This window comes from Bos grunniens, chromosome 27, assembly GCF_055505025.1.
Source record: "Bos grunniens cultivar Pamir isolate PY7600 chromosome 27, Bosgru_T2T1.0, whole genome shotgun sequence".
Taxonomy (NCBI): domain Eukaryota; kingdom Metazoa; phylum Chordata; class Mammalia; order Artiodactyla; family Bovidae; genus Bos; species Bos grunniens.
Window position 1 is genome coordinate 41891665 of NC_141191.1, and position 23690 is coordinate 41915354.

At 50.9% G+C, this 23690-nt stretch overlaps 1 protein-coding gene and 1 long non-coding RNA gene across 38 annotated transcripts in view; both read right to left on the minus strand.

Annotated features, from left to right (window-relative positions):
- RARB (retinoic acid receptor beta) overlaps nt 1-23690 on the minus strand; it is a 592139-nt gene that overhangs the window by 54147 nt on the left and 514302 nt on the right. The gene's annotated exons all lie outside the window — the stretch shown is intronic.
- On the minus strand, nt 2309-22112 carry LOC147343879 (uncharacterized). The gene is made up of 2 exons (XR_015156384.1): nt 3104-22112; nt 2309-2974 (listed from the first exon to the last, which is right to left on the minus strand). It is a non-coding gene; the product is annotated as an uncharacterized LOC147343879 (long non-coding RNA).

Here is a 23690-nt window from a genome sequence, read left to right on the forward strand (position 1 = left end):
TATTAATCCATGTCCCAGAGATACACCCTGTTGATGCTTTATTTTTTCCTCTTCCTTTTTATGCATTTATATGTATATTTTTATTACAGATCATAGGCCATCTCAATTTTCCCATCTTGTTTTTCATTTAAACTTAACATTGTGGATATTTCCCCATATCATGAAAAAAATTGCTTTCTCTGTGGCATAATGTTCCTTTCTATAGAACTAAAGAACCTCTTGAAGGTGAGAGAAGAGAGTGGAAGGGCTGGCTTAAAGCTCAACGTTCAGAAAACTAAGATCATGGCATCTGGTCCCATAACTTCATAGCAAACAGATGGGGAAACAATGGGAACAGAGACAGACTTTATTTTCTTGGGCTCCAAAATCACTGCAGACAGTGACTGTAGCCATGAAATTAAAAGATGCTTACTCCTTGGAAGAAAAGCCATCACAAACCTAGACAGAGCATTTAGAGACAGAAAAATCACTTTGCCAACAAAGGTCCGTCTAGTCAAAGCTATGGTTTTTCCAGTAGTCATGTATGGGTGTGAGAGTTGGACCATAAAGAAGGCTGAGTGCCAAAGAATGGATGCTTTCCAACTGTGGTGTTGGAGAAGAATCTTGAGAGTCCCTTGGACTGCAACAAGATCCAACCAGTCCATCCTAAAGGAAATCAACCCTGAATATTCACTGGAAGGACTGATGCTGAAGCTGAAGCTCCAATCCTTTGGCCACCTGATGTGAAGAGCTGACTCACTGGAAAAGACCTTGATGCTGGGAAAGACTGAGGGTAGGAGGAGAAGGGGACGACAGAGGACGAGACGGTTGGATGGCATCACTGACTCGATGGTCACGAGTTTGAGAAATCTCCGGGAGATGGTGAAGGACAGGGAAGCGTGGCGTGCTGCAGCCCATGGGGTTGCAAAGAGTTGGACAGGCCTGAGCGACTGAACAACAACAACAATTAGCCACAAAAAGGAATGACATTGGATCATTTGTAGAGAGGCATGCATGGACCTAGAGACTTACTTCATAGAGTGAACTAAGTCAGAAAGAGAAAAACAAATATCACATATTAATGCATACATGTGGAATCCAGAAAAAGTGGTACAGATGGACTCATGAGCAGGGCAGGAATAGAGGCGCAGACAGAGACGGGCATGTAGACAGGGAGGGGGTGGAGAGGGTGGGACAAACTCGGAGAGCAGTGACGTGTACACTCCCGCGTGGAAACAGACGGCTCGTGGAAGGTGCTGTATAACAGCGGGAGCTCAGCTCACTGCTCCGTGATGGCCGAGAGGGAGGGCTGGGGCAGGGGGCAGGCCGAGAGGGAGGGGACATATGTACACATACAGCTGACTCACTTGTGTACAGCAGAAACCAACACAACATTGTGAAGCAACTGTACCCCAACGCAAATGGAAAGACTGGAGGAGAAACCGCCACCTTCCCCCAAGGACACGGCAGAGACCCCATCTGGTACCCAGCGCTGGACACAGAGGGGCCACGGTGTCTGTGAGGGAAGGGGCCAGACAGCCGTTTGGTGGCCTCCTTGTCTGTTCCCCTCTCTTTCTGTGACCTTACCCAGTCTCCGCCACTGTCCTCGGTGTAGTCCAGGAGACTGGGCCAGACTGGATGAACAGAAGGAAATTTACAGAAGCACCACTACCTTCAATCACTGCAGCCACAATAAGTCGGAATAAGACCAGACTTGGGGCCAATGAAGTGGAAAACACCTGCCTAAGAGGTCCAGGTCTTGGCTGTGTAAGGGGACACGTTCGTGATTCCACGAGGAGCTCTCCCGTATGACTACCTCTGGGGTCCACCTGTTCACCTGTGAGGTCAAATAGGACTCTCCCGCAAGGTGAGCTCTGGTCGACCCCCAGGCAGAGCTAGACTCGCTCAAATGCCCACCACACATGAGCCAGGCACTGTTCAGGCAGGGGGGAAGATGGCACTGACCCGAATGCCTGAAACCTACGCCCCACGCATGTTTCTATTGAAACGAGGTCAGCGTAGAAATGGAGGAAGTGTGGCCAGAGACAGTGGAGAGGACAGTGAGGTTCGCTGCACCACAGGGGTGAGAGAAGGCACGGCTGTGAAGGGTGTTCATGAGAGCGGAGGAGCCAGGGCAGGGCTGCGGGGCCACCAGAGGCCAGATTCACGGACCTGTTGACACAGGACAGAGGCCAGCAGGCTGATCTCTGTGGAGAACCAAGAGCAAGTATTTCACGCTTCAGGGGCCACCCAGCCTCTGTCACGGCGACCCATTTCTGTGGTTGATTTCAGAAAATGGCCACAGATCAGCAGCAGAAACGAACGGATGTGGCTGTTCCAATAAAACTTTATTTGTACGTCCAGGTGACCCACTGGGTCTGGCCCACCCGGCTGCAGCTTGCTGACCTCTAAATCAGGTCATTCATCAACCTGAACAAAGTGGTTTTGCTTCCGTCTGCAGGGGGGCTGGGGGAGAGGCTTCCGGAAGTGAGTGGGCCCTGAGTAAGCCAGGCGGCCCCAGGGAGGTGGCTTCCACTAGGCGGGCTGACTGCCTTCTTCCCTCTTTAATCTTCTCTATTATTCCTCTTAATTACAGACGTCAGACTCGCTCATTATCACCTGTGAGACATCGTGGTAATGACTCCCTCCCACTCCCTTCCAGCCCGGCCCCCTGAGGCTACTACCCACATATGATGTCTGGAGGGGTTCAAGGATGCGGGGGCCATGCGGTTAGAGGCTGGGGGCTGTCAGATGTCACGAAGGTCACAGCAGAGAGGCCTCCTTGACCGACAGCCCCGAAAGGGAAGGAGGACAAGGGAGGCAGCTAAAACCAATGCACTACCCACCTGGAGATGCCTGGGGACGCTGCCCACCTGGGGAGCTGGCCGAGAAACGCCGGTTCTGGAGTCACAGCTGGCCGGGGCTTTGTTAACAGGCTGACCTTACCCTGAGGAGTGGGCTGGGGAGCTGGGACCCAGACACTGGAGAGATACGACTGCAAACCCAGGAATGGTCTTAGACGGCCTGATGAGAACTACCCTGCGTGGTCTGAGAGAGGTGGGCATTTTCCTGTACCCTGGACAGACCACGCAGGGAATGCCAGGGTCGTTTTGGGGGGACTCACCCACTGCAGGACGGACACTGACTCAACAGAACGTGGGGGGTGGGGACCAGCAGGGCAGGGAGACTGAGGATGGGGTGTGGAAGGAGATTCAGAAGCAGCAGAGTCTGGAGCCAAATCCTGGGATGGATTCTCTGTAGCCTGGGGAGGCAGAGCTAAGCCCACAGGTGAGCGGCAGACACGTGGGCCTGGCGTGAAGAAGGACTTTCTAGCCATCCCTGCTATCCCCCTCCGAGAGGATGCCACCTGCCGTGAGGCGGCCCTCCCACGGAAGACGGGCTGCCCACGGGCAGGTCAACACCAAGGGCGGCCCGGCCCCCAGAGTCTCTCCCAAACCTTGAGCTTCTGTGCAGCTATGATCTTTCAATTGCTTTGGAAAACATAGGAAACGGCCCGTCTGTTGAGGGTCTAAATGACTTTCTGAATGGAGAGAACTCAAACGTTACCAAAGGTTATCTGTTCATAGGTCACCAGGGTTGACGGTCCACAGAGATCCCTCTGTCTCTCAGGCACGGGCATCCCTGGTTGTCCAGTGCTTAGGGGTCCGCCTTGCAGTGCAGGGGACAAGGGTTCGATCCCTGGCTGGGGAAGATCCCCCGTGCCACGGAGCGAGTAAGCCCGTGCGCCACAACCACTGAGCCTGCGGCTCTGGAGCCCGGGAACCCCAGGTCCTGAGCCCACACGCCCCAGAGCCCGTGGTCCACAGCGAGAGAAGCCCCCGCAGCGAGAAGCCTGAACCAGACAACTAGAGAGCGACCCCGCTCTCCGCAACTAGAGACAGTGGACGGGCAGCAAAGAAGAACCGGCACAGCCAGAAATAGAGAGAAACCTCAGGCGAGAGCACCTGCAGCTCGGCCGGCTCAGCTGTGTCCGTGATTAGCAGCAGAGGGTTATCTCAGACAGCCGCTGGCTTCAGGTGTGAAGCTAGATGGAGACAGCCCACAGGTGACAGGCTGCTGTCTTTCCCCTCTCCCAGCCTGGGTGTATTTATCTGTAAAAGGCAATCCTGTGTCCCTCACAAAACTGGAAGGAGTACCACATGGGTGATGGATGCTGTAACAAGTTATTCCTGACCAATCTGCAGGAAAACACCAGCCGTTTGTTTGATTTGCCCGCTTGTAACCCACAAATGACAAATACCGGTATGAAATACAAGACAGATGAGTCGCTAGGAAAATGACACGCCCCTTGGATGTTACGGCAGTATCACACTGCTCAGAGTTTCTCAATTCTGTGCCTCCCTTTTCAAAAAAACATTTTATTGAAGGAGAGTCAATTTACAATGTTGCGTCAATTTCCGCGGCACGGCAAAGCGATGCAGTTAACACACGTAGGCCTTGGTTTCCACCTTCTCTTTCCTGTGGTTTATCAGGACATTGAGTGTAGCTTCCTGTGCCACATGGTCCGTTCCTCACTTCTGTACATGCCTATCGTTCCCGTCGGGTAACAGCTCATTGCCTGGCTCCGGTCCACGAGCCACATTTTGTGTAATTCTACTCTAAAATACTGAAAAGTATTATTCTAAAGCAGCATCGCTGTGGTGTGAAGACACTGAAAAAACCACAGTGATGAGACATCTAAAGCCTTGATGGGAAGATACTGGCGTTTAGCGACTGGACGGACCCCGTCCTCTTCTGATAACCAGTCTGGGTTCAGTGATCATTACTGGGTCAGCTGATGGAAATACCAAGGAAACTCTGCAATCACGAGGGGGGTCTGGGCTTCGGTCAGGGGCACATCAGTCTTCCTGGACGTTGGTGCGGCGCCATTGCAATCTCACTCCAAATCCTTTCACAATCAAAGAGCCTGGATAGATTGAGTGTCTGATAAAACAGTTAAAAAGACACCCACATTACCAGGAACCACCATTTTTTAGGGAAAAAAAAGGGGGGGGGTTTTCCTTGTTGCTTTTCAATCTAAGTGATAACCTAGAAGCCTCTGAAAACTGCCTGAGAACATGCCCAGACGCAAGGGACTTTGTTTCTATAAAGCATTGAGGCAGCTGTTTGCAGAGAGTTAACTCGATAAAATAACACTTTCTACTTGGATAAACTGACCTAGATTCTCTGACTTTCATGCAGAAATGAAACCGGCGGGCTGCCATCTCAGGAGCCGCCCGTGACAGCGAAGGGGTGGGAGACCCAGGGCTGGGGGCAAGTCCTGTGCGAAGAACAGCAAGAGGTTTCCTCCTGATCCTGCTTACGACTGTCATCCCCACTTTGTGAGTGGAGGGATCTGTTGTTCTCAGCTTTGAGGAAGGGCTCTTTAAGTTGAATGCCATCACTGTTGGAGGCTGGGCTGACAGAAGAGGCCCTCTGCTTTAAAATGATTTTATTTACTTATTACTTTTGTTTTGGGCTGTGCTGGACCGTCGTTGCTTTGCCTGGTTTCAGAGACTGGGGACTCCTCTCTGGTTGCGGCGTGCAGGTTTCTCCCCGCTGAGACTTCTCTTTTTGTCCAGGAGCTCAAGCTTCAGAGTCGAGGCTACCTGCTCCGGAGTACAGGCTCAGTATTGTGGTGCACGGGCGTGGATGCCCCGTGGCCGGGATCCTCCCGGATCAGGGATCAAACTCACGTCCCCTGCATTGAGAGGCGGAATCTTAACCACTGCCCCATCAGGGAAGTCCAGGAAAGGTCCTCTTGATAAAGGAGCTCAGAAACACACACACACCCCGACGGCCCTCTCATTCAGGGGCATCTTTGTGCTTTGGCAGCACGAATGAATGAATGAATCAATGAATCAATGAATGAAGAGCACTACAGCCAAACAGCCCCCAAAGAGCCGCGGTGTCTACATCCGTGATACGGGATTATACACCTGCCACATAAAGAACAAACTGACCATCAAATCGGTCCGTGTGCAGTGCTGGGAATGCAGACTCTGACCAAGAGACTCTGTCGCTCTGCACACTCTCTGCACGCTCATGTACACACACACACAGTTCCAGCCCACTCAGAGCCTCATCAAACGCAAGACAAATCCTGACCTGCAGGGGCAGGCGATCTCAGGGGAAGAAGCACACACAGCTGGAATAATTGATGCGAGCCCGCGCTCACATGACTCAGCTTGGCGTTCATGTAAAGCACTCGATGGTGCCTTCCAGATGCTCCTTCCTTTCAGCAGTGCTCTTTCGCAGGCCTCTCTCCTTTCCACCGGGCCAAGCCACACACTCAACGCCCTCTGCCCCTGAGGATTTGGGGTCTCTTCCTAACTGGGGTCCAGGCCACCCCTCCCGGCAGGCTGCAGAGTCAGCGCTTCCCTCTGGGAGCTCCGTGGAGAAGGCTTTGAGGAGTTTTCCCGGGAGTTTGGGAATGCAGTCTCTTTCTCAACTTCTCAAAACTGGATCTGCCATCGTGTTCAGGACAGCGTGGGTTTATTTTCTTTTTCAATCCAACATGTCACTGGAAAACTCCCCAACTTTCTTTCTCTAGGCGCCTAAAGTTCTCATTTTATGGTAACGCTCTTTCTCTCCCAAGCAGCCCCCCAAACACCCACCTCAACGCACCCATGCACCCATCAGTTTCTGAGACATCGTTTCTTCCCAAAACACCCAGCCATATTTGCTCAGAAGAACAACTCATCTGCATTTTATTTTTCACTAAGCGAGGAAGCCTGACAGTTCAGAGGGTAAAGAATCCGCCTGCCATGCAGGGGACACAGGAGATGCGGGTTCGATCCCTGGGTCGGGAAGATCCCCTGGAAATGGAGGAAACGGCCACCCACTCCAGTCTTCTGGCCTGAAAACACCCACGGACAGAGAAGCCTGAGGCGCGACAGTACTTTGGGTCTCCAAAGGGTTGGACATGACTAAACATACGCATCAAGCTGAATTCCCCACACTGGCCAGAGCCCAGAGGTTAAAAACAAAACCACCACCAAACTTCGACTGTTTTTGTTTTGAAATCTCAAATGTTATTTAGCTTTGCACCCTGCTTTGTGCGGAAGGGCTTGACTTCGAACATTTTTTCGTCCTGTAAATGTCTTGGTTCCATTCTGTCTTTTCCCTGGGCTGTGCAATCAGCCGGCTGTGTGGCTGGAACGAACCGGTGTCACCTCCCATCGGAGCTCTGGGGTGGACGAGGCTGGGTCTGTAAGTGCCCCGGGCATTGACACTGCAGAATTCCTTATTCCAGGAACGCGCACCCGAGCGTCCTGCCAGAGACCCGGCCTCCACAGTCACGGCCGCGGGCCTGCAGAAAAGCCACGGACCCTCTGAAGGGAGAGGGGATGCTTCTCTGCATCTCCGCCCACCCCAACACTCGGGTGAAAGAGCAGGTAGGAAAGAAAGGATGCTTGTGTGTGGTGGGGGGAGGCTGGACGGGGGTCCTGGGCCCCCACCTCCCTCCCCAGGAGCCTCCTGCCTTAAGTGACCCCGGGCCTTCCCCGGTGCCCTCCACGCCTGAAGTGCTTGTACATATGGTGCGTTTCCTTGCCCGGCAACCCAGCGAGAGCAAAACTCCTACCCTCTCCCCTTACAACCGGGACACTGACGCTCGGGAGCTTGCGGGCCCCAGGTCTAGCCACGCTGCCCTCAGCGGACGGGGGACCCCTCTGTCGCCCCAACCGCCCACAGCCAAGCCCACGCTCAGCCATTTCTTCCACGCTCCTGGCTGACGCACAGAAGAGGTTTAGGCTTCCGACGGACAGCGGGGCCTCCTGAAGCGGGGTCTTTGCAGGACTAACTGGGCACACCCCCCGCCCCCCGGACCCTACCCCGGGGCAGAAGCAGGAACTGCTCCAAGTTTCCGTGCACCAGCTGGCCCTGCGTTCATCTGTCCGTTTAGTTAAAACAACCATCTCTTGGGTGCTAATCCCAAAGCCAACCCGGAAGGACTATACATAAAACACAAATCGAAGCCCAGTAAATGTGTTCGTTTATATTTATTTATTTTTAATATTTTTTGGCCATGCCACACAGCTTGTCGAGCTTTAGTTCCCTGATCAGGGATAGAACCTGGGCCCTCGGCACAGAGACAGCAGAGTCCTAACCACTGGACTGCCAGAGAATTCCCCTGTAATGATTTATTTGAAAAGAAATATGGTCTCTGGGCTTCCCTGGTCGCGCAGTGGTAAAGAATCCGCCTGCCAGTGCAGGAGACGCAGGTTCAATCCCTGGTCTGGGAAGACCCCACAAGCGGTGGAGTGACAAAGCCCGTGTGGCCACAACTACCGAAGCCTCTGTGCTCTACAGCCCGTGGTCTGCAACACGAGAAGCCACCACTGTGAGAAGCCCACGCCCCACAGCTAGTCCCTGCTCTCTGCAGCCAGAGAAAAGCCCGCACAATAAAAAAAAAAAAAAGGCCTCTGGCAAGAAAACGTCATCACCCAAGCCGCTGTGTTCAGCAAACAGTGAGCCACGTGGACCCAGGAAAGCCGCCACTGGGGGTTGCTGACACCCACACGCTGAGTGGAAGGGCGAGGGTGGCGTTGCTGCAGGAGCTGTGAAGCAGGGACCTTCTCTGCTTTTACTTCTGGTTTGAATATAAAAGTAAGCTCAGCTCAGTTCAGTTGTGCTGTCATGTCTGACTCTTTGTGACCCCATGGACTGCAGCACGCCAGGCTTCCCTGTCCATCACCAACTCCCAGAGCTTGCTCAAACTCAGGTCGATCGAGTCACTTAAGTAAGCTTAAGACCCTTAAAAAACAAAAACTAGAGTCACCAAAAGATCCAGCAGTCCCACTCCTGGGCGTGTATCCAGAAGAGACAAAAGCTCTAATAAGAACAGACACACGCACCGCGGTGTTCACAGAGGCGCTGTTCACGGTAGCCAGAGCACGAGAGCCACCTGAATGCCCACTGACGGATGAGTGGGTGAAGATGTGCCACACACAGGCGACGGGCTACTCCTCAGCCATTAAAAAGCATGAAATACGGTAATTCACAGCAACCTGGAGGGACCTCCAGAGTATCGTCCTAAGGGAAGACGGTCAGACGGAGACAGATACCACGTGATACTGCTTATACACGGAGTCTAAAGAATGATACAAATAAACTTATTTACCAAACAGAAACAGACTCACAGAAACAGAACACAGGCTTACGGTTACCAAAGGAAATGTAGGGAGGGATAAATTGGAAATCTGGCATTAAAATGTACACATTACACTACTATCTATAAATTAGATCTGCAACATGGATCTGCTGTATAACACAGGGAACTATCTGCCATATCTTATAATAACCTGCAATGAAATGAATATATATAAGCATATACATATATAAGTGTATCACTTTTCTGTACCTGAAACACTATAGATCAACTATACTTCAATTTCAAAACACAGAGAGAAAAACACCCAAGTTTAAGAATCCTGAGTCCTCTTCGGATTCAGAAAAGATAACTGAAGACCCAGTATAAATAACAGCACTGCCGATAAAGACTAACAGTTTTGAGTTGTGTACTTATGATGAACCCCGTACACAGTACCAGAGCACTTCATGCAGGTTCCCCCTCACCCTTCTCAGTCTTCAAGGTACGTTATTATTTTACTCTAATTTTGCACATGCTCAGATTTCATGGCCAGCAGATAGTGAAGTTGGCTTTCTGCTTCACAGGGACTGAATCTAGCTTTCTGATGACTGGTTCTGAAAGGGTATGCTGAATCATGAATACTGTAAGAAGTTAGACCTGAGCTGAATGAAACATAATCTGGGGGTTTCTTCAAGCGGCACATGGTGAAAGCATTTTTTCAATTAGGATCAATGGGAGACACGAGGAAGGACCTAACTTTGCTTCCATGGAGGAATTCTGAGAAGCCCCAGAAGAGCACTGAAGACTCTGCATCCATGTCAGCACTGGGAGAGAGGAAGCCAGGGTTTAAGATCAATTCAGAAGACGTAAAGTGCTAGGAAGTAAGGCTTTTCATTTTGCCCAGGAGTTTACATTTCTTTAAATCATGCTCTCAATTACATAACTTAATAAATTTCAAATTAGTTTCTGCTTTTAACTCAAACTTTGTCAATAGTTTTCTTATTCATTTAGAAGTGTCTACTAGAGTCCGACAGGTTACCTTTTGCTCCTTCTATCAGATTATTTTATGATCTCTATCAATGATTGAGCAGAATTGAACCAACAAAGTAGAAACCTAGATATATCATTTGCAAAGGAAGTACTTGCTTTATTTGCTGGCATATAAAATGCAATCACCCCTCTTCTGGCTCACCAATGAAACATATCCAAACACTACCCTGCGTTCCATGTCCTTCTACTTACAGAAAATCAAAAGCACAAGATGTAAAACAAGAAAGTATTCTACCCTCTTGTGAAATCACAAGCCTCAAGCCAGGCAGCACATTAGGGATTGAGTTTGGTCCATTATCTTCATGTTTCAGAGGTACTTTAGTACTATTAAACTCTTTCTGTTATTTCCTGATACCAGTGTAACTATTTAACCTTGAGGGATTTCTTATTTAAGGTTAGTAACTGCAGCCATGAAATTAAAAGACGCTTGCTCCTTGGAAGAAAAGTTATGACCAACCTAGACCGCATATTAAAAAGCAGAGACATTACTTTGCCAACAAAGGTCCATCTAGTCACAGCTATGGTTTTTCCAGTGGTCATGTATGGATGTGAGAGTTGGACTATAAAGAAAGCTGAGCGCGGAAGAATGGATGCTTTTGAACTGTGGTGTTGGAGAAGACTCTTGAGAGTCCCTTGGACTGCAAGGAAATCCAACCAGTCCATCCTAAAGGAAATCAGTCCTGAACGCTCATTGGAAGGACTGATGCTGAAACTGAAACTCCAATACTTTGGCCACCTGATGTGAAGAACTGACTCACTGGAAAAGACCCTGATGCTGGGAAAGATTTAAGCCAGGAGGAGAAGGGGATGACGGAGGATGAGATGGCTGGATGGCATCACCGACTCAATGGACATGAGTTTGAGTGAACTCCGGGAGTTGACGGTGGACAGGGAGGCCTGGCGTGCTGCAGTCCATAGGGTCGCAAAGAATCAGACACGACTGAGTGACTGAACTGAAAACAACTATATATCTAGAACTTGATACATTTGTTGAGTTGTGGTCTACAGCATATTATTTTTACATAAACATAATAATGTTCCCCCTATAAAACAATTATGTTCAATATAAATATATACAGAGCTTTTTGTGAGTGTACATTGACATGGCCTTGACAATCAGTACATTAGATTTAAAAGTGGAGGTAACCTCGGTAGTACTTTTAGCAAGTGTTATGCTTTAGAAAAGGCAGAGGAACCAGAGATCAAATTGCCAGCATCCGCTGGATCATGGAAAAAGCAAGAGAGTTCCAGAAAGGCATCTATTTCTGCTTTATTGACTATGCCAAAGCCTTTGACTGTGTGGATCACAATAAACTGTGGAAAATTCTTCAAGAGGTGGGAATACCAGACCACCTGATCTGCCTCTTGAGAAATCTGTATGCAGGTCAGGAAGCAACAGTTAGAACTGGACATGGAACAACAGACTGGTTCCAAATAGGAAAAGGAGTTCGTCAAGGTTGTATATTGTCACCCTGTTTATTGAACTTATATGCAGAGTACATCATGAGAAACGCTGGACTGGAAGAAACACAAGCTGGAATCAAGACTGCAGGGAGAAATATCAGTAACCTCAGATATGCAGATGACACCACTCTTATGGCAGAAAGTGAAGAGGAACTCAAAAGCCTCTTGATGAAAGTGAAAGAGGAGAGTGGAAAAGTTGGCTTAAAGCTCGACATTCAGAAAACGAAGATCATGGCATCCGGTCCCATCACTTCATGGGAAATAGATAGGGAAACAGTGGAAACAGTGTCAGACTTTATTTTTCTGGGCTCCAAAATCACTGCAGATGGTGACTGCAGCCATGACATTAAAAGACACTTACTCCTTGGAAGGAAAGTTATGGCCAACCTAGATAGCATATTCAAAAACAGAGACATTACTTTGCCAACAAAGGTTCGTTTAGTCAAGGCTATGGTTTTTCCTGTGGTCATGTATGGATGTGAGAGTTGGACTGTGAAGAAGGCTGAGCGCCGAAGAATTGATGCTTTTGAACTGTGGTGTTGGAGAAGACTCTTGAGAGTCCCTTGGACTGCAAGGAGATCCAACCAGTCCTTTCTGAAGGAGATCAGCCCTGGGATTTCTTTGGAAGGAATGATGCTAAAGCTGAAACTCCAGTCCTTTGGCCACCTCATGCAAAGAGTTGACTCAATGGAAAAGACTCTGATGCTGGGAGGGATTGGGGGCAAGAGGAGAAGGGAACGACAGAGGATGAGATGGCTGGATGGCATCACCGACTAGATGGATGTGAGTCTCAGTGAACTCTGGGAGTTGGTGATGGACAGGGAGGCCTGGCGTGCTGCGATTCATGGGATTGCAAAGAGTCGGACACGACTGAACGACTGATCTGATCTGATGCTTTCATACGGAGAAGGCAATGGCACCCCACTCCAGTACTCTTGCCTGGAAAATCCCATGGACGGAGGAGCCTGGTGGGCTGCAGTCCATGGGGTCGCTAAGAGTCAGACACGACTGAGCGACTTCACTTTCACTTTTCACTTTCATGCATTGGAGAAGGAAATGGCAACCCACTCCAGTGTTCTTGCCTGGAGAATCCCAGGGATGGGAAGCCTGGTGGGCTGACGTCTATGGGGTTGCAAAGAGTCGGACACGACTGAAGCGACTTAGCAGCAGCAGCAGCATGCTTTCATAAAGAATCTCTTTGAATCCTCTAACACTGGTCAACTTAGCGGCACTGATGGGAACGCTGGTCCTATACGATAGGCAGTCGCCATGACCTCAGTACTGACTGCCACCTAGTGTCAGCATGCCAGAATTGCAAGCATAGACCTCTGGCAGGCCCAGGGCTAGACATGGAGATGCTGGCCTTGAAAGTGAACTCTAAATGTCCTGGAGAGTAAAGCCTCTCTTTGCAAAATACTTAATCACATTCCCCGGGAGGAATTCCCTCATCTTTTGTGGCTCAGTGCCTTGGCCACTTGCCACCAGGAATGAAGGTAAATTCTCACTCTGGAGACAGTTATGGGAAGCCTCTTCGGGCTCCAGCCATTTGGACCATGTTCTTAATTATCTGAGAGCTGGATCTTTAGCTCTTCTTCCTGGATCTTAGCCCAGCAGCATCTACTAACCAAATCAGTTGGTCAAGTGTATTCACATAATATATGGCCATTTTCAAACATACATTGCTCTTGGGAGGCGAAGTGCTACAAACATAAAATAAACTGTCACCACAGCAACCACCAAAAGCCTCTAAGTACTCCTGCCTCTCTCACTTTAGGGAAACAGTATCATAAATAGAAGAAGCTTCTTTTAAAATAAAAAATACTATTTGTTTTTAAACAGCACCTCTCTCCCCATTACTCACCCCACCTCCCCGCCTCTGCTGTTAACGACATCTGATCTCACATTTAACCAGGAAGAAAATGTAGCCACATGATTTAAAAAGCATGTGTTTATGACTTGCCATGTTTAAGCACTGCTGAATAAATGTATATTGAAAACATATTTCAAACGAGAAGCCATAATAAGGGGTTTGGAGATATTCAATATTACTCTACTAATTCATAGCACACCATAATTATGGAATATGTAGACTTTCTGGATGTAAATTACAATCCACGACTCGGTAAGAGGCCTTTGCTGCTCTCCCCCCCATATGACATTATACTCTCCAGGCAAATTGACACAAAATAGAATAAATTATGTCAAAAAGCTATATAGAACCATTATTTCAGCCTTAAACATTTCATTAAACCTAAACAGCTCAAAATCTCCCCTTCCTCACTCCTACCTCCCAGTCTGCGTTGAATTTAAGCCTAAAGATCTTGAACAACGTAGCTTTTCACATATTTCTGGATGGGAAGATTATTTTTACCAACAGAACTAAATCCGGATTTTTGCTTTGGTCCCTTCGGCAAGACCCTGGGCCGAATGACACCAAGCTCATCTCTGCTTTCCCGAATTGCTACCTGGCAGAAAAGATTCCTCGCATGCAGTTTTTATAATCCATGGGTTAAGAAAGTGGTTTTCTGTTTTTAAACTGTATCTTTTCCTTTTCTTATAAAAGTCTATAAAAATAGAAAACAGACAGCTGAGTGCCTCTGGTTGAATTAGGGATAGACGGGGGACTTTCCTACAAGGAGCCTTGGGGTTTCTCTGTAAAATCCTCCAGAAAACACGGTGGAAAGTTCCTGAACTTAAAGGGCTCTGTGCAGCGACTCAGGACCATGATGTCATGGCGTTCGGGTTTCCAGATTCCAACGGGAGATGGAGCAGGCAACTGCTGGCCCCCCATGTGTATTTCACACACATCCCCTAGGTCTTGACTTCCCCGGTGCATTCCAACCAGAATTCCAGCAACAACACTTGTGTCTCTGCTTCTCAGCTTTCCCTGGGCCTGGAGTGCATGTGTACACAGCTCCAGGGAGTTCAGTTCCCTCGGGGCAGCCCTCGACCACAACCCCACCTTGTTAGGGGCGGCCTCTGAGGCTCAGTTTCCAACCACAGCCCCCAGCCTGGATCCCGCCGGCACATGGGGCCGTGGCCCTGAAGACACACTCGATGCTATTTCCTTCTTCCCCTCCTCCCTCCACTTCCCACCAGTGTTTCCAGGGATTATCTAAGAAAACCAAACAGAAAACCTATAAGCTTTCAAATCAGGGCCTGCCACTCAAGAGACGCACGTCAGGATCTCTGCACAAACTAAAACTTGAACAAAAGTCCAGTGAGATCCTGAATCCGGGAGGGAGCACTTGCTGTCACTCAAATTTCATCCATCCGTTCTTTCCCGTGTGTGGCGGCGTCAGTGACAAGCTGTCACTTGCCGTGGGCACTTGCCACCTACCTCTGCGAGGATTAAATCGTTAGCCACTGCAGTTGCTGACCTTTGACACCCCTGAAAGGAATTTAGGGTGGACATCAGAAATGAGCTGGGGTGTCAGGGGGAATGGCAGAACAGGTCTTCAGAGGGTTAGGTATTTTCAGGTGAAGATTTTATGAGCCCATTCTCATATCCCTTCATATCTACAAAAGCACTAAAGGCCTTCATGGTCACGACGGCTCCTGTGACTACCAAAAATCTGCAAAAACACGTGATTCACTGCACGTCCTCCCCTCTTCACCAAAATCACACGTACCCTGACCTCCCCTCCCCACCCCACGGGTCCCCCGCCTCTGTGGAGCGGCTTCTCAGAGCCATTTGAACGCGGTCTCCTGGGCTGCAGGCCTCGTTTGGGCCCCAAACAAAACTGAACTCACACCTCTCACCGTGTGCTTTTTTTTTTTTTAGTTGGTAGTAGGAAGAAGAATGCCCCCACCTCATTTCCCCTAAATGTCTCCAAGCCAATCCCCGCCATGAGTGAAGATGTTGGTATGTGGGTTGGCGCGGGGGGCACGGGGCGGGGGTGGAAATCAAGGCTGCACGTCAGTGGACCTTCGAACCCCGAGGCTAGCCTGGGTGGTCCGTGGGCACGCCTGAGAGCCCCAGGGCCCTCAGAAGGAAGGAGACGGGGCAGAAGAGCCAGGACCACGGGGACAACGTGAGAAAGACATGGCCCGCCCCTGCTGGCTTTGAAGACGGACAAGGGCCAGGAGTCGGGGTGCAGGCAGCCTCCGGGGCTGGGAGAGACGGGGAAAGGCACTCCCCCCAGACCTGCAGAAGGGGCACGCCCTGACCGCAGCCCAGCAAGACCCTCTCCAGACGTCAGGCCTCAGGACCTTATCTGAGGGGCCTTCCCCCTCCTCTTCCTCCTACGGAACCAGAGAGGATGCCGCATCTCAACAAACTCGCCCCAGTCTTTGTGGAACTTGTTTAGGTGCCAGACCACATGTTGGAACTTAGGCAACTTTCAGTCCAGGGGGAGCCAGAGACGGCCACAGATGCCCACGATTCTGCAAGGCCAACGCAGGAGGAAGAGGACGGGAGTGGGGACCAGGGCCGAGGACAGGAGAGGCGGGCGGGGCAGGGCCTGAGGGCGCTGCCAGCCACTCCGACAGCCTGACTCTTGTAGCAGTGCCTGCGTGAGCCGTGCGGGCCGACTCTGCGAGCACAGGGGCTGCAGCCCGCCAGGCTCCTCTGTCCACGTGGTTCTCCAGGCAAGAACGCGGGAGTCGGTTGCCATGGCCTCCTCCAGGGGATCTTCCTGACCTGAGGATCAAACCCAGGTCTCCTGTGTCTCCTGCACTGCAGGCCTTGAGCCACCTGGAAGCCCAGTTGAGCTGTTATCCAAGGAGAGTGCAAACCACTGAGGGGTTTTAAAAACACTTTTTTTTCAGTAGATGGAGTAATTAAAAAAATAAAACAATTACATATAAAGGATGAAGACATCACAGATTAATAACACACCTGTATGCCTACCACAGCAAGTCCCCTACATGCGAACACAAGAGTGTGTTCCTAAGTCCAATTTTTCTGTAAGTCCACCAAAGTCAGCCTCGGTATGCAACTAACAATTGGCTACACTGTACTGGCTACACCGTGGCTGGTGTACGCTTGCTCCAGACATCCTGAGCTTGAAATGGAGACACTGCACCGCCGTCCTCTGTACATCACTGTGGGGCACACAGAAACACAGCCACTCGCAGAGGGTGCTCTCAGTGACGGCGCGCCAGACACGTGAACCATCCTATGTGACTGGACGTGCGAACGCAGCTTCTCAGCTTTGAAAGCTGGCAGCTCGCAGGTTCGTATGTGGGGGCTTACTATATACATTATGGCAGAAAGTGAAGAGGAACTAAAAAGCCTCTTGATGAAAGTGAAAGTGGAGAGTGAAAAAGTTGGCTTAAAGCTCAACATTCAGAAAACAAAGATCATGGCATCCGGTCCCATCACTTCAAGGGAAATAGATGGGGAAACAGTGGAAATAGTGTCAGACTTTATTTTTTGGGCTCCAAAATCACTGCAGATGGTGACTGCAGCCATGAAATTAAAAGACGCTTACTCCTTGGAAGGAAAGTTATGGCCAACCTAGATAGCATATTCAAAAGCAGAGACATTACTTTGCCAACAAAGGTCCATCTAGTCAAGGCTGTGGTTTTTCCAGTGGTCACGTATGGATGTGAGAGTTGGACTGTGAAGAAGGCTGAGCGCTGAAGAATTGATGCTTTTGAACTGTGGTGTTGGAGAAGACTCCTGAGAGTCCCTTGGACTGCAAGGAGATCCAACCAGTCCATTCTGAAGGAGATCAGCCCTGGGATTGCTTTGGAAGGAATGATGCGAAAGCTGAAACTCCAGTCCTTTGGCCACCTCATGCAAAGAGTTGACTCATTGGCAAAGACTCTGATGATGGGAGGGATTGGGGGCAAGAGGAGAAGGGGACGACAGAGGATGAGATGGCTGGATGGCATCACTGACTCGATGGACGTGAGTCTCAGTGAACTCCGGGAGTTGGTGATGGACAGGGAGGCCTGGCGTGCTTCGATTCATGGGGTCGCAAAGAATCGGACACGACTGAGCGACTGATCTGATCTGATCTGATATACATATATACACTCTTCTCTAACAAGCGCTTTTACAGTTGAGCTATAATTTACACACTACAGATTTCACCCTTTCGCTGTATATAGTTCTATGAGCTTTGACAAACTCGCAGTCATACAAACACCTTCAAGATCATGATACAGAACAGTTACGCCCCCTCCCACAAGTTTCCATCATGTACTTTTAAGTTCAAGGACATCTTGTCTGTCTGGGAGCCTCCGGGGCACCCCTCCCCACCTACTCATCCTTCAGAAATAACGCTCCTCTAAATTTCATGTTCATCATTTTTCTTGATTTCCTTGCTGTTACTATGTTTCCACCCATATAGAAAAGGTGGTTTGTCTTGAATGTTTTGAGATGTATAAAAATGGAAACACTCATATTTTCGGTAAGTGGGGCTAGAACTTGAGAGGCATCCATGTTCTCAGCTAGACAATTTCATCCTCGTGGAGGACTTCAGGGTTTGAATTTCTGCATTCTACTGCTGCTGAAATTTGAATTCTTTGCAGCATTTTGCTATTACTTTTTGATTGAAGAACTGACTTATAATATCATGTTAGTTGCAGGTATACTGCAAAATGATCTAGCTATTATATATAAATGCATTTCTTCAGCTCGTCTTCCCTTGTAGGGTATTATAAGATATTGAGGCGAGTTCCTTGGCCTATACAGCAGGATCTTGTTTATCTATTTTATATATAGTAGTGTGTGCAGGGTGGCTTCCCTGTTGCTCAGTTGGCAAAGAATCCGCCTGTGATGCAGGAGACCCCAGTTTGATTCCTGGGTTAGGAAGTTCTGCTGGAGAAGGGATAGGCTACCCACTCTAGTATTCTTGGACTTCCCTGGTGGCTCAGATGTGAAGAATCCACCTGCAATGTAGGAGGCCTAGGTTCAACCCCTGGGTTGGGAAGATGCCCTAGAGAAGGGAAAGGATACCCACTCCAGTATTCTGGCCTGGAGAATTCCATGGACTGTATAGTCTGTGGGGTCGCAAAGAGTCGGACACGACTGAGCAATGTTCACTTTCAGTTTATGCAGGGTGCGTATGTTAACCCCAACCTCTTAAATGATCCCCCCATTTTGCTATTTTGAATACTGTTTTTAAGAATATTCTTGTATACATTTTTGTAGTAGAAAACTATATATATGTGTGTGTGTATTTTTTCTCTCTCTATACACATACACACTAGGTATTTATAATCACAGAGAGAAAGGGGTAATTGTTGCTCTCAGGTACGCCGTCTGCCATTTAACCAAATATTGCTAAATTCATTTTTAAATGTGTTTACAGCCATCACTCTCCAATCAGCTGTGAATAATATTCCAATTACCCCACATCGCATTGTCCTGTACAACCATGTTCAGCATAAGAGTCATGATTGACTTTTTTTTTGGCTTCAGAAAGACCACGATGACCAAGAGAAGATATGAGGAAAAGGAAAGAACATAAAAAGGACAGAAAACTGCGCCGTGAGGGATCAGATCATTCCTAGCGAGGCAGGCCTTCACTCCAAGAACAAGGGTGGCCGGCTCCTTAGGGAAGGGTAGGGCCAGGTTATTCCGTGTGGAAAGACCCCTGCCTCCCCTGCAGAGGGGAGAAGGCGGCCCAGGGGTGGAGGGCTCTCCTGGAGGAGGGAGGGGAGATAGGTCTCTGTGATGGACCGGGGTGGCCGGCGTGTGACCACAGGGCAGGGGCCAGCCCTCTGCTCCCCTGCTCCCTCTCCAGACAAACCCAGGCTGGAAGGGGCCTGCCCCGCAGGCCATCCACCTGGCTGACTCTGGGCCCGACCCTGGATGGCAACGCACCGGGGCAGAGCGGTCTGACCGGCTCCCTGAGATCCTCGTCCGCCAGGATCCTCCTCCGCCAGGCTCCTCCTCCAGGACCACCCCGTGTGGCTCCAGCCCGTCCCTCTTCCTTGTCCCCATGATCAGCCTCTTCACTTCCTTTCCTCCTGGTGCCAGCTCCCAAGGGAGGACCAGCGAGTCAGACAGTCAGACAGCGTTTGGCAAGCACCCTCCTGAGGCTCCTGGCTCAGCCCGTGGGCCCCGCACCTGCAGACCTTGCAGAGAGCGCCTGTCGGCTTTGAGCCGGGAAGATGGAGGGAAGGAAACAACCGCGAGAAATCAGGGGAAAGGCTTTCCTTCTGAGGCTCACAAAGCAAGCTGTTTGCTTTTTCTCTTTAGTTCTGTGGAGGCAAAGCTAATGACCTTGCATTATCTTTGACTCAATCAAGGAGCAATCAATCATCACATTTTGGTTTGTTCATGGAATGCCAAGAACATCTAGTTACCCTCAAAAAAGCACCCCTTGCCTTGGGACATAAGGGTCTCAAGAGACAGGCTGGGACCCTTTGCTGCAGGGCTGGCACCTGGACAAATGTCTTCTCTAGCGACAAAGCACCGAGAATCTCTAAGGGATCAAAAATAACTGTGAATGAGCAGTCAGGGCAGATTCTGGACAAGATACAGAAAGACCAAAACCCCAGCTGCCACTTCTGAAGAGTCAGGAGCAAAAGCAGGGGACTGCGCCTGCCCCCTGCACTCAGCATCACCAAAGCGGCGGGCAGACCCTAAGACACCCCCAGCTGGACCCCTGGATCCACCCATATCCTCATCTTCTATAAGGAACCAGCTCGCCCTCTCAGGGAACAAGTGAGCAAGGGAACCTCTTGCTTGTTTTCACTCCAGCAGCGGCCCCAGTAAAGCCTTGTCTGAATTTCTCGCCTGGCCTCTGATCAATTTCAATTGATCGGGGAAGGCCCAGAACCCTGGTAGGTAACAGTACAAGCGTTGTCCTTTGTTCCACTTACCTGTGCTTGGCAGGTGCTGGACTAAATGCTTCCTGTACAGCCTAACCTCTCTAAACACACTACGGAGCTTGCCTGAGCCCCAATTTGTACTTGGGGAAACTCCAGTCCATGGATCGCCTGGAGCTGGGGTTGAGCCCACAGATGACCAACTTCGAAGCCCAGCTTCCTTGACCTCCATCCTAAAGGGAGGTGGTTCACCTGTAATACACAGTCATGTTTCACGACCATTTTCAAGGCTTGTCAATCGAAGTCTTCCCAGCAGGTCTTCCTGGGAGGAAATCAAGTTACAGACAAGGGCCTGCCACTGGGTGTGCACGGGCAGGTGCCTCCCCGGGACTCTCCAGAGCCTTTGCCTCACTCAGGGCTGACGCTCGCACAGTCAGGGTTTAGGGCTGAGGTGCAGAACTGTGGCCACAGAGGCCCAGATTTGGGGTGGGGGGGGCTGGCTGGTTAGAACAGGCTCCGGACGTTCTTAACTGCACATCTGCGTCTGGGAGGAAATCACTCCTGCTCCACTGATCTGCAGTGACCTCAAGTAAGTGACCTGCCTTCTCTAAGCTTTAGGTCCCCAATCTGTCTATACAAGGGGCTGAGCAGTGTCAGCCTCACAGGGCACTCCTCAGAACGAACTGAAATAGCCTATGAGAACATTGCTTCCCAGGTCGCGCTAGCGGTAAAGAATCTGTTTGTCAATGCAGGAGGTGCAAGAGACGTGGGTTCAATCCCTGGGTGGGGAAGATGCCCTGGAGGAGGAAACGGCACCCCACCCAGTCTTCTTGCCTGGAGAATTCCACGGGCAGAGGAGCCTGGCAGGCTACAATCCATGGGGCCGTGAAGAGTCGGACACGACTGAGTGAGCACAGCGCATCTGAGAACATCAGCACACGGCCCGGCCCAGGCGAGCCTCCACACCCTGCCTCTGGGGCACCACACGCACAGACCACCACCAGTTGTCTGCTTAACCACAACAGGGTTTTCTGCTAAGATCACCGGTAAATGATGTAATTCCTTCACATCAGTGCTCCATCACTACAGCACAAAAGAGGGATCACAGGAGACTGGGGACCCACCTGAGGAAGGAGAGCGCTTCTAGGAATCAACTCAGTTATCATCCTGTTAAATGCCGAGACTGGTCTACCAGAACTGCACTGAAGACCAGAGAACCAGCTGCCAACCACCCAGCCCAGACCATCCTTCCATGCACCCGTGTACCTACCTATCTGCCCATCTGTCCATCCACCCATCTGTCCAGCCCGCCTCCTTCCACCCCACACCCAGCCATCCACCCACCCAGCCGTGCATCCTCTGAGTCCCTCCAGCACCCCCCACTGCCTTGTAGATGCTGCCAGATTGGTTCTGTATGCAATTTACTGATCGAAACCCAAGCCCTTCTCCTTATTTTGCACTGCTGTCTCCACTGCCACCATCTCATTCCAAATCAGCCTCTCACTCCTGTTCATTCCTAACTCTCCATGTTCATTCCTAACTCACTTCTCCACCCACTTCCCCCACAGAAGGCCAAGCAGTCCGTACTTTAAAAAACTGGAAATGTGATCACGCCATTTAATGTTGATCATGTATCAGTGGGAGCTCAGAGCACAGAGGACAAAACCACACTCCCTCGGGGGCACTGCAAGAGCCTGTCAGTCTGTCTCCGGCTTCCTCTCCGATGACCTGCTAGACCACTTCTCCCCTTAATGACTATGCACAGCCCCAGCGGTCATCAGGGCCCCCCCAGCGGACAGACGTATCCCAGCCTAGAGACGATGCCCCGTGCTGCTCCCATGGCCTGCACCCCACCCCCCCACCCCCACCGCCTGCCATATGCAAGGTCACCTCCTTCTCAGACATCACACTTCTCACCGCAGTGTTTTCTCATCAACCGATTCGCAATCCCTCACAAGTCCCTTCTCCCATTTATCTTCTATCACAGTTTGATTTTCAACTACGCACGCAGTTTTTGCCACCTAGTTTAAAGTCCACCTGACCTGTAGACGGAAAGCTCAAAGTACACGGACCAGGACTGTCCGTTTCGTCCACCGCTCAACTCTCGGCACGCAGCACAGAGTTTGGCACCTGCCATTCCCCTGCCCGGAACCATCTCGCCCTGACCCCTCCCTGCCTCACCCTTTACTTCCCTCACATCCCTGCCCAGATGTTCTCTTGCCAGAAGGATGTTTCCAGACCTCCTTTATCAAAGAGCCCCCACCAGCCCTACAACGCTCTGCTGTATGTCTTTTTATTTCAAGTGCTCAGCAGACATCCGTGTCACACAACACAGTCCTGAACAGTGGACCTGCTGATCAATTACATCTGTCTGCCCTCTCCCCCACAAATAATGCTCCATGGTGTTGGGGACCATCTTCAGGGTGGCACTTGGCGCCTGAAACAGCATCTGGCAGATAGCAGGCAGGCAATAAGTATCTGTTGTTGGAAGACCAACTGGTAGGACTTCCCTGGAGGTACGGTGGATAAGAGTCTACCTGTCAACACAGGGGACACGGGTTCGATCCCTGATCCGAGACGATCCCACGTGCAGCAGGGCAACTGAACCTGCTCACCACCACTGCTGGGCCTGTGCTCTGGAGTCCACGAGCCACAATGACTGAGCCCACGTGCTGCAACTACTGAGGCCCTGCCCCAGGACCCGAGCTCTGTAGGGAGAGCGGCCGCCACGCTGAGAAGTCCACAGCCTAGGACCCGAGCTCTGCAGGCAGAGCGGCTGCCACGCCGAGAAGCCCTGGCCCTAGGACCCGAGCTCTGCAGGGAGAGCGGCTGCCACGCTGAGAAGTCCACACCCTAGGACCTGAGCTCTGCAGGCAGAGCGGCCACCACGCCGAGAAGCCTCTACCCTAGGACCCGAGCTCTGCAGGGAGAGCGGCCACCACGCCAAGAAGTCCACACCCTAGGACCTGAGCTCTGCAGGGAGAGCGGCCGCCACGCGGAGAAGCCCCTGACCTAGGACCCGAGCTCTGCAGGGAGAGCGGCCGCCACGCCGAGAAGCCCCTGACCTAGGACCCGAGCTCTGCAGGGAAAGCGGCCGCCACGCCGAGAAGCCCCTGACCTAGGACCCGAGCTCTGCAGGGAAAGCGGCCGCCACGCGGAGAAGCCCCTGACCTAGGACCCGAGCTCTGCAGGGAGAGCGGCCGCCACGCCGAGAAGCCCCTGACCTAGGACCCGAGCTCTGCAGGGAGAGCGGCCGCCACGCCGAGAAGCCCCTGACCTAGGACCCGAGCTCTGCAGGGAGAGCGGCCGCCACGCCGAGAAGCCCCTGACCTAGGACCCGAGCTCTGCAGGGAGAGCGGCCGCCACGCCGAGA